Here is a 9,949-nt window from a genome sequence, read left to right as displayed (position 1 = left end):
GGGAAAGAGGATACGAAGTGTTCAAAAACAAGTTTAAACTTTTAGATGGGGTTCCCAGAGAAGGTCTCACAAAAATGTGAATTTGAGACAAGCCCTGAGAGAAGTGAGGAAATCAGCTGTGAGTCTCTATGGGAAGATTATTCTAAATAGAGGGAATTCCAGATGCAAAAGCCCTGGGGTATATATGATAATCTGAGTCTTCCAAATTTTCCCTCCCCCTCCTTTACCCCCTGCTAACCATAAATTTATTTTCTACATCTGTAACTGTATTTTGGTTTTGTAGATAAGTTCATTGGTACTCTATTTTTTTTTTTTGAGATTCCACATATAAGCAATATCATATGATATTTGTCTTTTTAGCACAGGGAACTCTACTCAAGATTGTAATGGCCTACATGGGAAAAGAATCTAAAAAAGAGTGGACATATGTATATGTATAACAGATTCACTTTGCTATACACCTGAAACCAACACAACATTGTAAATCAACTATACTCTAATTAAAAAAAAAAAAAAAAAGCCCTGGGGTGGGGCAATCCTAACATTGTGAGGAGCAGAGAGGAGATCAGTTTGGCAGAAGTGGACAGAATGATTAAGAGAGGATGTAAGAGAGAAAGAGAGATTATGAGGAACCAGGCCAAATAAGACATTATAGGTCATAGCAAAACTTTGGCTGTTATTTTGAATGAGATGGGAAGCCATTAAAAGAATTGATTGTCACCAGTGACCTTCACAATAATCGTCCTGGTCCAGTGATGTGGGTGAAAGCCAGGTCAGTATGGGCCCAAGAGAATGGGGAGGGAGGGGTCTATACTGTGAATATCTACAACTCCTAGAGTTGTTTTCCTGCATAGAGGAGCAAAGAAAAGAGGAGGGAGCTGGTGGGGAAAAAAAGAGGTCAAATAATTTGTTTTTATGTGGAAGAATTATCAGGAGCATGTTTGCATGCTAAAGGGAAAGATCCAACAAAGGGAAATCTGGTGATGCTGTAGGTAAAGGGAGATTGTGCTTGAGAGATATCCTTGAGAAGAGAAATTGGATGATACACAGTAGACATTGACATTTGCATGGCACAAATACTCTTCACCAAAAGCAACAGGCACAGTGCTTGGGTCAAAGGCAGATGAATGAACAGATGAAGTGATAGAAGCTTATGGAATGCCTCTTTTGATTACGTCTTTTCTTTCAGAGAAATAGCTGAGAGTAAGAATAAGTGAGGAGATGTTGAAGATGTGAGAAAAGTATATGTATATATGACAGAGTTTACCGGATGAGTGGGAAAATAACTGAAGTAGGAAAAATATTTTTCTAACCTGAAGAATTCAGTGATGAATGGGGTGATTTAGAAATAGGGGTCACTTAACTAAGTCCAAAATTATTTTTTATTATTTTGAAAGTTTAATGAAAGTTAAGGAGCTTTTCCAAAAACACATGCACATATTATTTTTTGTGTGTGCTTTCAGAGAATTCCCTGAGCCTTACATGCCTGTGCATGGAATTTTAGAAGGTTCCTTGATTAGTCCTTAAGAAGCCTTACTCTAGTGGTCAAGTACTGAGTGCAGTCACTGCAAATGGCGAACTGGGGTAGAGCCCTCTAACGTCATCCAAAAGTGAGATGAAAAAGGATTCGGACTAGACTGAATGAGAAACGAAAGGAAATTGTAGAGATAGCTATAACACGTATAGCAGGGACTTCTCTGGGGACTTCACACTGTTAAATCATATCAAGTCTAGGAGGCATGTATTATTCTTCAACCTGTTTTTCAGATGAGGGAGCTAAAGCACAAAGTAGATAACAGACTCCTAGCCCTGGAAGCTCATAGGGGAATATTCCATGCAGTCCCCTGACGGATCTTACTTAAGACCCCAGAAAGACTAAGTGACCTTCCAAAGGTAGCACAATTATTTAGCGGCAGAGCAGGAACTAAGACTCAGATGCTTTCTTCATCTTTCTCTCTTTCACACCCAGTACTGAAATTGGCAAGATTCAATGCATAGTGCATGGATTCCCTCGAAGCCTCCCCCTCCCCGCTCGCCCCCCACCGTCTCAGTCCCATCTCTGTAGAGGCTGCTCCGCCCTCTTAGAGCATCTCAGAGGCCAGCCAGAAAAGAAGCCAGAGCGCTCACCTTGCCAGCCAGGCTTTTCCAGACACTGTACTCTGCCTCTCTTCTCATGCTCAAGAAGCGTGGAGGATACCCCCACGCCTCTAAGTTTTAGCAGCGATGCTGGATTGCAGCTTTTCAAATCTCATCCTTTCCATGGGGGTGGAGTGCTGTCTCGCTTTATGGTTCCATTCTGCCGCGGTCTCCTGTGTACCCAGATTTTCCTTATCTCTTGCCTTTCAGAAGTCTAGCCCTGAAACCCAGCCTCAGCTAGTGCTTGGGCTGTTCTTTGTTGAAACTTTCCCGGAACTGTCCCGCACTTTTCCTTACCTCATCTTGAACGTATGTGCTGATGTCTCAGATGGGCCTTGTCTGTGAACATTGCCTTTGCCCCTTTTCCCTTCTGCGTCCCAGCTCTCTCTTTGGAACTTGATCTCTAACTGGAATTGGACAGAATTTGCTACTGGTCACAAGGACTTCATTAGCGATTGCTGGTCCCATTCTGAGCAGCCTATGCTATTTTCTTCCCCCATGCCAGTCTCACTGCCCAGTTGTTCCCTCCCTCCAACTTGTTCTCTCTTTACTCCCTGCATGTTCTGTGCCATTGCACACTAATGCTTTCCTGTGTAGTTACGCGGAGCTGAAATCGCTGGGGGTTCTGGGTTTTGCTGTGTTTTGAAGGATGGCCCAGGATAGAAAATGCCTACCATTTAATAGATCAGCCTATTGTTCCTGAAATGATACAAATGGCTTTTATAGCAATAATTTCTAAAATGACAATCTCTAAAGGAGTTGCCTCGATTTAAAAAGGACTTGTTTTAGTATATTACACAACGTTGGTTTTAGCACTTGGCCATTGCATGGAGTCTTTTCTGTGGTTTGATGCTGGTGACTGACTCAGGGAAAGGAGGAACTTTCATTTTTATCCTGGCTTACATTTTTAAAAAAAAATTATTTGTTTTATTTATTTATTTTTGCCTGCATTGGATCTTCGTTGCTGCGTGCAGGCTTTCTCTAGTTGCAGCGAGCGGGGGCTACTCTTCATTGCAGGGTGCGGGCTTCTCATTGCAGTGGCTTCTCTTGCTGCAGAGCACGGGCTCTAGGTGCGCGGGCTTCGGTAGTTGTGGCTTGCAGGGTCAGCAGTTGTGGCCCGCAGGCTCTAGAACGCAGGCTCGGTAGTTGTGGTGCACGGGCTTAGTTTCTCCACGGCATGTGGGTTCTTCCTGGACCAGGGATGGAACCTGTGTCCCCTGCATTGGCAGGAGGATTCTTAACCGCTGTGCCACCAGGGAGGCCCCCTGGCTTACATTTATAAATTAATGTTGCTAATGCACAATTAGTAACACAATACATTTTTGCAATTGAATTACATTTTAAGGCACCTGCAGTACAAAGTTATTAGCAAATAACTTATTTTTGGTTTACTCTGTGGTGGAATATTTTTTGAAATATAACCTGACTTGTTAATATTTCATATTCCAAAGATTAAATCTTCCACATCATTGTGGTAGGAAAACTTTACAGATGTCCAAGTCTTGGAGACAACCTAAATGTCCACTGTCAGATGAGTGAATAAAGAAGATGTGTTACATATATACAAAGGATTATGCAGCCATAAAAAGGAACAAAATAGGTTCATTTGTAGAGACGTGGATGGACCTAGAGTCTGTCATACAGAGGGAAGTAAGTCAGAAAGAGAAAGACAAATACCATAAGATATCACTTATATGTGGAATCTAAAATATGACACAAATAAACTTATTGATGAAACAGAAATAGACTCACAGACATAGAGAACAGACCTGTGGTTGACAGGGGGGAGGGAGGGTGGGGGAGGGATGGACTGGGAGTTTGGGGTTAGTAGTTGCAAACTATTACGTATAGAATGGATAAGCAGCAAGGTCCTACTGTATAGCACAGGGAGCTATATTCAAGGATGGACTGGGAGTTTGGGATTAGCAGATGCAAAGTATTATATATAGAATTGATAAACAAGATGGTCCTACTGTATAGCACAGGGAAGTATGTTCAATATCCTGCAATAAACCATAATGGAAAAGACTATGAAAAAGAATATTATATTCAGAAAAAGAATATATATATATATATATATATATATATATATATAACTGAATCACTTTGCAGTTCAGTAGAAATTAATAAAATATTGTAAATCAACTATATTTCAATGAAATATTTTTTAACATCTTTTCGGAGTATAGTTGCTTTACGTTGTTGTGTTAGTTGCTGCTGTATAACAAAGTGAATCAGCTATATGTACACATATATCTCCATATCCCCTCCCTCTTGTATCTCCCTCGCACCCTCCCTGTCCCACCCCGCTAGGTGGTCACAAAGCACAGAGCTGATCTCCCTGTGCTATGCAGCTGCTTCCCACTAGCTATCTATTGTACATTTGGTAGTGTATATATGTCAATGTCACTGGCTCACTTCATCTCAGCTTACCCTTCCCCCTCCCCGTGTCCTCAAGTCCATTCTCTATGTTTGCATCTTTATTTCTGTCCTACCCCTAGGTTCTTCAGAACCATTATTTTTTTAGATTCCATACATATGTGTTAGCATATGGTATTTGTTTTTCTCTTTCTGACTTACTTCACTCTGTATGACAGACTCTAGGTCCATCCACCTCACTACATATAACTCAATTTCGTTTCTTTTTATGGCAGGGTAATATAATAAAATTTTTTTTTAAATAAAGATGTCCATGTCTTAATCCCTGAAACATGTGAATATACTACCTTTCATGGTAGAAGAGACTTTACATATGTGATTAATATTAGGAACTTAAAATAGGAAGATTATCCTGGATAATTCAAGTAGCCCAATATAATCACAAGGGTTCTTTTTTTTTTTTTAACATCTTTATTGGAGTATAATTGCTTTACAGCGGTGTGTTAGTTTCTGCTTTATAACAAAGTGAATCAGCTATACATACAGATGTTCCCATAACTCTTCCCTCTTCCGTCTCCCTCCCTCCCACCCTCCCTATCCCACCCCTGTAGGTGGTCACAAACCACTGAGCTGATCTCCCTGTGCTATGCGGCCTGCTTCCCACTAGCTATCTATTTTACGTTTGGTAGTGTATACATGTCCATGCCACTCTCTCACTTTGTCCCAGCTTACCCTTCCCCCTCCCCATATCCTCAAGTCCACTCTCTAGTAGGTCTGTGTCTTTATTCCCGTCTTACCCCTAGGTTCTTCATGACCATTTTTTTCTTAGATTCCATATATATATGTGTTAGCATATGGTATTTGTTTTTCTCTTTCTGACTTACTTCACTCTGTATGACTTAAAAGCTTTTGCACAGCAAAGGAAACCATAAACAAGACCAAAGGACAACACTCAGAATGGGAGAAAATATTTGCAAATGAAGCAAGTGACAAAGGATTAATCTCCAAGATTTACAAGCAGCTCATGCAGCTCAATAACAAAAAAACAAACAACCCAATCCACAAATGGGCAGAAGACTTAAACAGACATTTCTCCAAAGAAGATATACAGACTGCCAACAAACACATGAAAGAATGCTCAACAGCACTAATCATTAGAGAGATGCAAATCAAAACTACAATGAGATATCATCTCATACCGGTCAGAATGGCCATCATCTAAAAATCTAGAAACAATAAATGCTGGAGAGGGTGTGGAGAAAAGGGAACCCTCTTGCACTGTTAGTGGGAATGTAAATTGATACAGCCACTATGGAGAACCGTATGGAGGTTCCTTAAAAAACTAAAAATCACAAGGGTTCTTAAATGATGGAAGAGGAAGGCTGCAGAGTCGGAGAAGATGTGACAATAAAGCAGGGCTTGGAGTGACGTCACTTCTTGGAGTGGATCAAGAGTCAGGGAATGGGGGCTTCCCTGGTGGCGCAGTGCTTGAGAGTCCGCCTGCCGATGCAGGAGACGCGGGTTCGTGCCCCGTTTCGGGAAGATCCCACATGCCGTGGAGCGGCTGGGCCCGTGAGCCATGGCCACTGAGCCTACGCGTCCGGAGCCTGTGCTCCGCAAATGGGAGAGGCCACAACAGTGAGAGGCCCGCATAACGCAAGAAAAAAAAAAAAAAAAAAAAAAAGAGTCAGGGAATGCAGGCAGAATTTGAAGCTGGAAAAGCAAGGAAAGGATTCTCCCCTAGAGCTTCCAGAAGGAACAGAGTCCCACTGACAACTTGATATTAGCCTTGTAAGACCAGTTTTCAGACTTCTCACCTCCAGAACTATAAAATAATAAGCAACACAAGTTTTAAGCCACCACGTTTGTAACTTAGAGCGGCGATAGGAAATGAATCCAATTGTCCTCCTCTAGTTACAATAGAACTTGAGTCGGGTATCCATTGCTTTAGGGAATGTTAATATAGCAAACTGCTGAAATTAAACATTTCTTTAGACTTTTAGGGTGATCTCAGGGAGAAAGGAGATGTCAAAACCTGAATTTGCTGAGTTAATCCTGAGTTGACTAAGACTTTATTATTATTATGAATTAACTGAGATGATTTTTTTAAGTCTAATATAATAGGTGCTTGAGATAAAAATGTATTTCAGTTATAAAAAATAAAGTCATATTCTTATACACCTGAGTTCAAAATGAGACTGAGATTAATGTCCCCTAAAATTATATTGGATATCATTCTTTAGAGAACTGAAGTGAATATTTCATCTCTTCCTTTGCCTTCAGTTGATACACACAAAATCTACCCACAAATGACACAATATTTCAAGAGTTTTTTAGGTTCAAGGTGTTAAACTGAGCCTACGAACATGTCTCCCTTTGCTCCCCAAATACCATTCACTTAATAGGAAGAAATAGGAAGACTAAGAAATATTATTATATAGAAGCAAAGATAAGAAAAAGAGAGCCATGGGTGGTCAGAGGTTGCAATACATTTTGGGGGAAGATGGGGAGGACTAAAGAGTGGATCCATGGAACAGTTAAAGGAACCTCAGAGGAACCAATGTGGTGCAGATGATTTGTCCTATAGACCAGCTCAGATGTACTTGTATTTTGACAAATACAATGACTATCATTCCCATGTGGAAATTCCTTCCTGGCATCTCTCAGAGAGTTTATACACTTTAACAACGCTAAAGCCCAAGAAAAAACAATCAGTCAAGAAATAGGGAATGCAAGAATTAAAGTTTAGGGACTTCCCTGGTAGCGCAGTGATTAAGAATCTGCCTGCCAATGCAGGGGACACTGGTTTGAGCCCTGGTCCGGGAAGATCCCACATGCCTCGGAGCACCTAAGCCTGTGTGCCACAACTACTGAGCCTGCGCTCTAGAGCCCACGAGCCACAGCTGCTGACCCTGTGAGCCACAACTACTGAAGCCCGTGCACCTGGAGCCCGAACTCCACAACAAGAGAAGCCACTGCAATGAGAAGCCTGCGCACCACAATGAAGAGTAGCCCCTGCTTGCCACAACTAGAGAAAAGCCCACGTGCAGCAACGGAGACCCAATGTGGCCAAAAATAAATAATAAATAAATAAATTTTTTAGAAAAAGAATGAAATTTTAAGAAACTACATAAAAATGTTACTTGTTTAAAGGAATTCACTTGTATTAATTTACTAGGGCTGCCATAACAAAATGCTATAGGCTACACGGTTTAAATTTAATATCTCACCATTCTGGAAGCTAGAAGTCCAAGTCAAGGTGTTGCCAGTGTGGTTCCTTCTGAGGTCTCTCTCCTTGGCTTGCAGATGGCTGTCTTCTCCCTGTGTCTTTACATGGTCTTCCCTCTGTGCATGCATATGTCTGTGTTCAAATTTCTCTTTATATAAGGATACCAGTCATATTGGATTAGGATACTCCCTAATGACCTCATTTTAACTTAATTACCTCTTTAAAGACCCTATCTCCAAAGAGTCACATTGTATGGTCCTGGGTGGGTAGGACTACCACATGTGAATTTTAGGAGAACATAATTCAGCCCATAGCACAACTAACGTCAAGTCAAAAGCAAGAGCGAGAAACACTGATGTGTGGAGTGCCTTTCTTATAATGTTGTTGATATTAGGAAAAAACAATCTTTAAATATTATAGAAATGTATAATTTTGTCACAATATATCAGTACATAATAACAAACTATGCCTTTACTATTATGTTTTTGTTACAGAAAACCTCTGAAACTTTTAGTGCGATCTTATCCTAGAAAAATCTTCACTTTTGTTATTATGTTATTTTAGAAATAATAATTCATTATTATTTTAGAAATATGTAAATAAAGTACGTGAAAAATATGTAACAAATTACTTGGGAAATTCCTGAGAATTGCTACCAGTTCTGATTGATCTTTCCTGTACACCAAAGATTAATATTTGGAATTATTAATCAGGAATTTGGAAACACTACAACTGAGGGCAAGATTGTGGAAGGGCCTGAACAGAAGGACACGTATAGAAAGTTTACGCACAAGATTGCTGACTTCCCATGCTTGCTAGAGAATGCTGAAATCCCTAGATGCCCTGAAGGATGAAAATCAGAGGGTTATTTTCTTAAAAATGGAAAAAAACTGGCTGGGGAAAACTAGGATGGCTAACGTGGGAGCTGATGCCCCAGAATTAAGTCTTCTTCCATCTAGGCCACCTGAGTCACATCCAGTTCCCCGACTGCTCAGCCTGGAAAGAAACCTGCCTTCAAATAACTTCATCCATGTACCATGCAGTGACTCGATTCAGACTTTCTGCTACTGCTTCTTTTGTTTTTCCTCCTGTATAGTTCTTTAATCATTTATCCAAACAGACCTCAAGTTAACGATGGTAGGTACTATTATAAATCCTGAATATGAGTGAACAACCAAATTTCTCCAGGCCTTTGAGGAAAACTTGAAGCAGGAAAGACCCAAGTTAAAAAATTGAATATGGATGAGAAAGAATGTCAGAGAAGAAAAGACAAAGTCTAAAAGACAATTAAGAAAATATTGCACAGATAATACAATACCTGATGTAGGAACAGAGAAAAGAAAAACCTCTTAGACTTTAAAACTCCCTGAATTAAAATAAAATTTGAGAAGAGAGTTGTAGGTCAAAATCAAACAAATTGCCTAAAATGTGAGAGATAAGTTTAGAAATAAAAAACGAGTCATAGATAATCAAAAGAAGAAGTCTTGCATCTAATAAACAGATGTTTCAGAAAAAGAGAACGGAGAAAAGAGAGGGGAGAAAGTAACCAAAGAAATATCAGAAAAGTCATTTTTTACCTTCCTTAGATTGTACTTCTCATGAGGTCTGACCACACACCTCTTTTATTTATCTGTGAATGCATGCTGTTTACTATATAAACTGTTACAGGATGTCTAATAGTATGATGAATTTTTCAGTTTAGGACTATATTCTTTTGTAATAGGCATCAAATTTTCCCTGACAATGATAATGAGTTCCTAATGTAGCAGATTAACTCCTAAGCTTCTTAAGCATGTTTATATTACATGTATATATTACAACTTCCAGGTGTGATAAATTCCAAATATTTAGTTTTCTAAAATCTCTGTAAGAATTAAAGTGAATCTATCCAGTCTAGTAAGCAAAGTTACATATCTTCTTCTATAAGTTTTTATGTAAAAAAACTACATATTACTATTAATATTACTATATACTGAAATTTATGCTATAATATTACTATTAAAATAGTATAACAATTACTATTAATATTACTATATATTATTAGTACTATGTAGAATACTCTATAGCAATAATACTAACACATACATGCACATTCTGTTCCTGGGTTTCAGAAATATGCTACAGGATGTCTTAAAGATAGAGACTAAGAAGTTTATAATAATATCTGTGAATTCCTGAGAACACTTGGAGCTGCACATTTTAGTA

Source organism: Lipotes vexillifer, unplaced genomic scaffold (genome assembly GCF_000442215.2).
Source record: "Lipotes vexillifer unplaced genomic scaffold, Lipotes_vexillifer_v1.1 scaffold639, whole genome shotgun sequence".
NCBI classification, from domain to species: domain Eukaryota; kingdom Metazoa; phylum Chordata; class Mammalia; order Artiodactyla; family Lipotidae; genus Lipotes; species Lipotes vexillifer.
Note: the sequence above shows the minus strand (reverse complement) of the source record.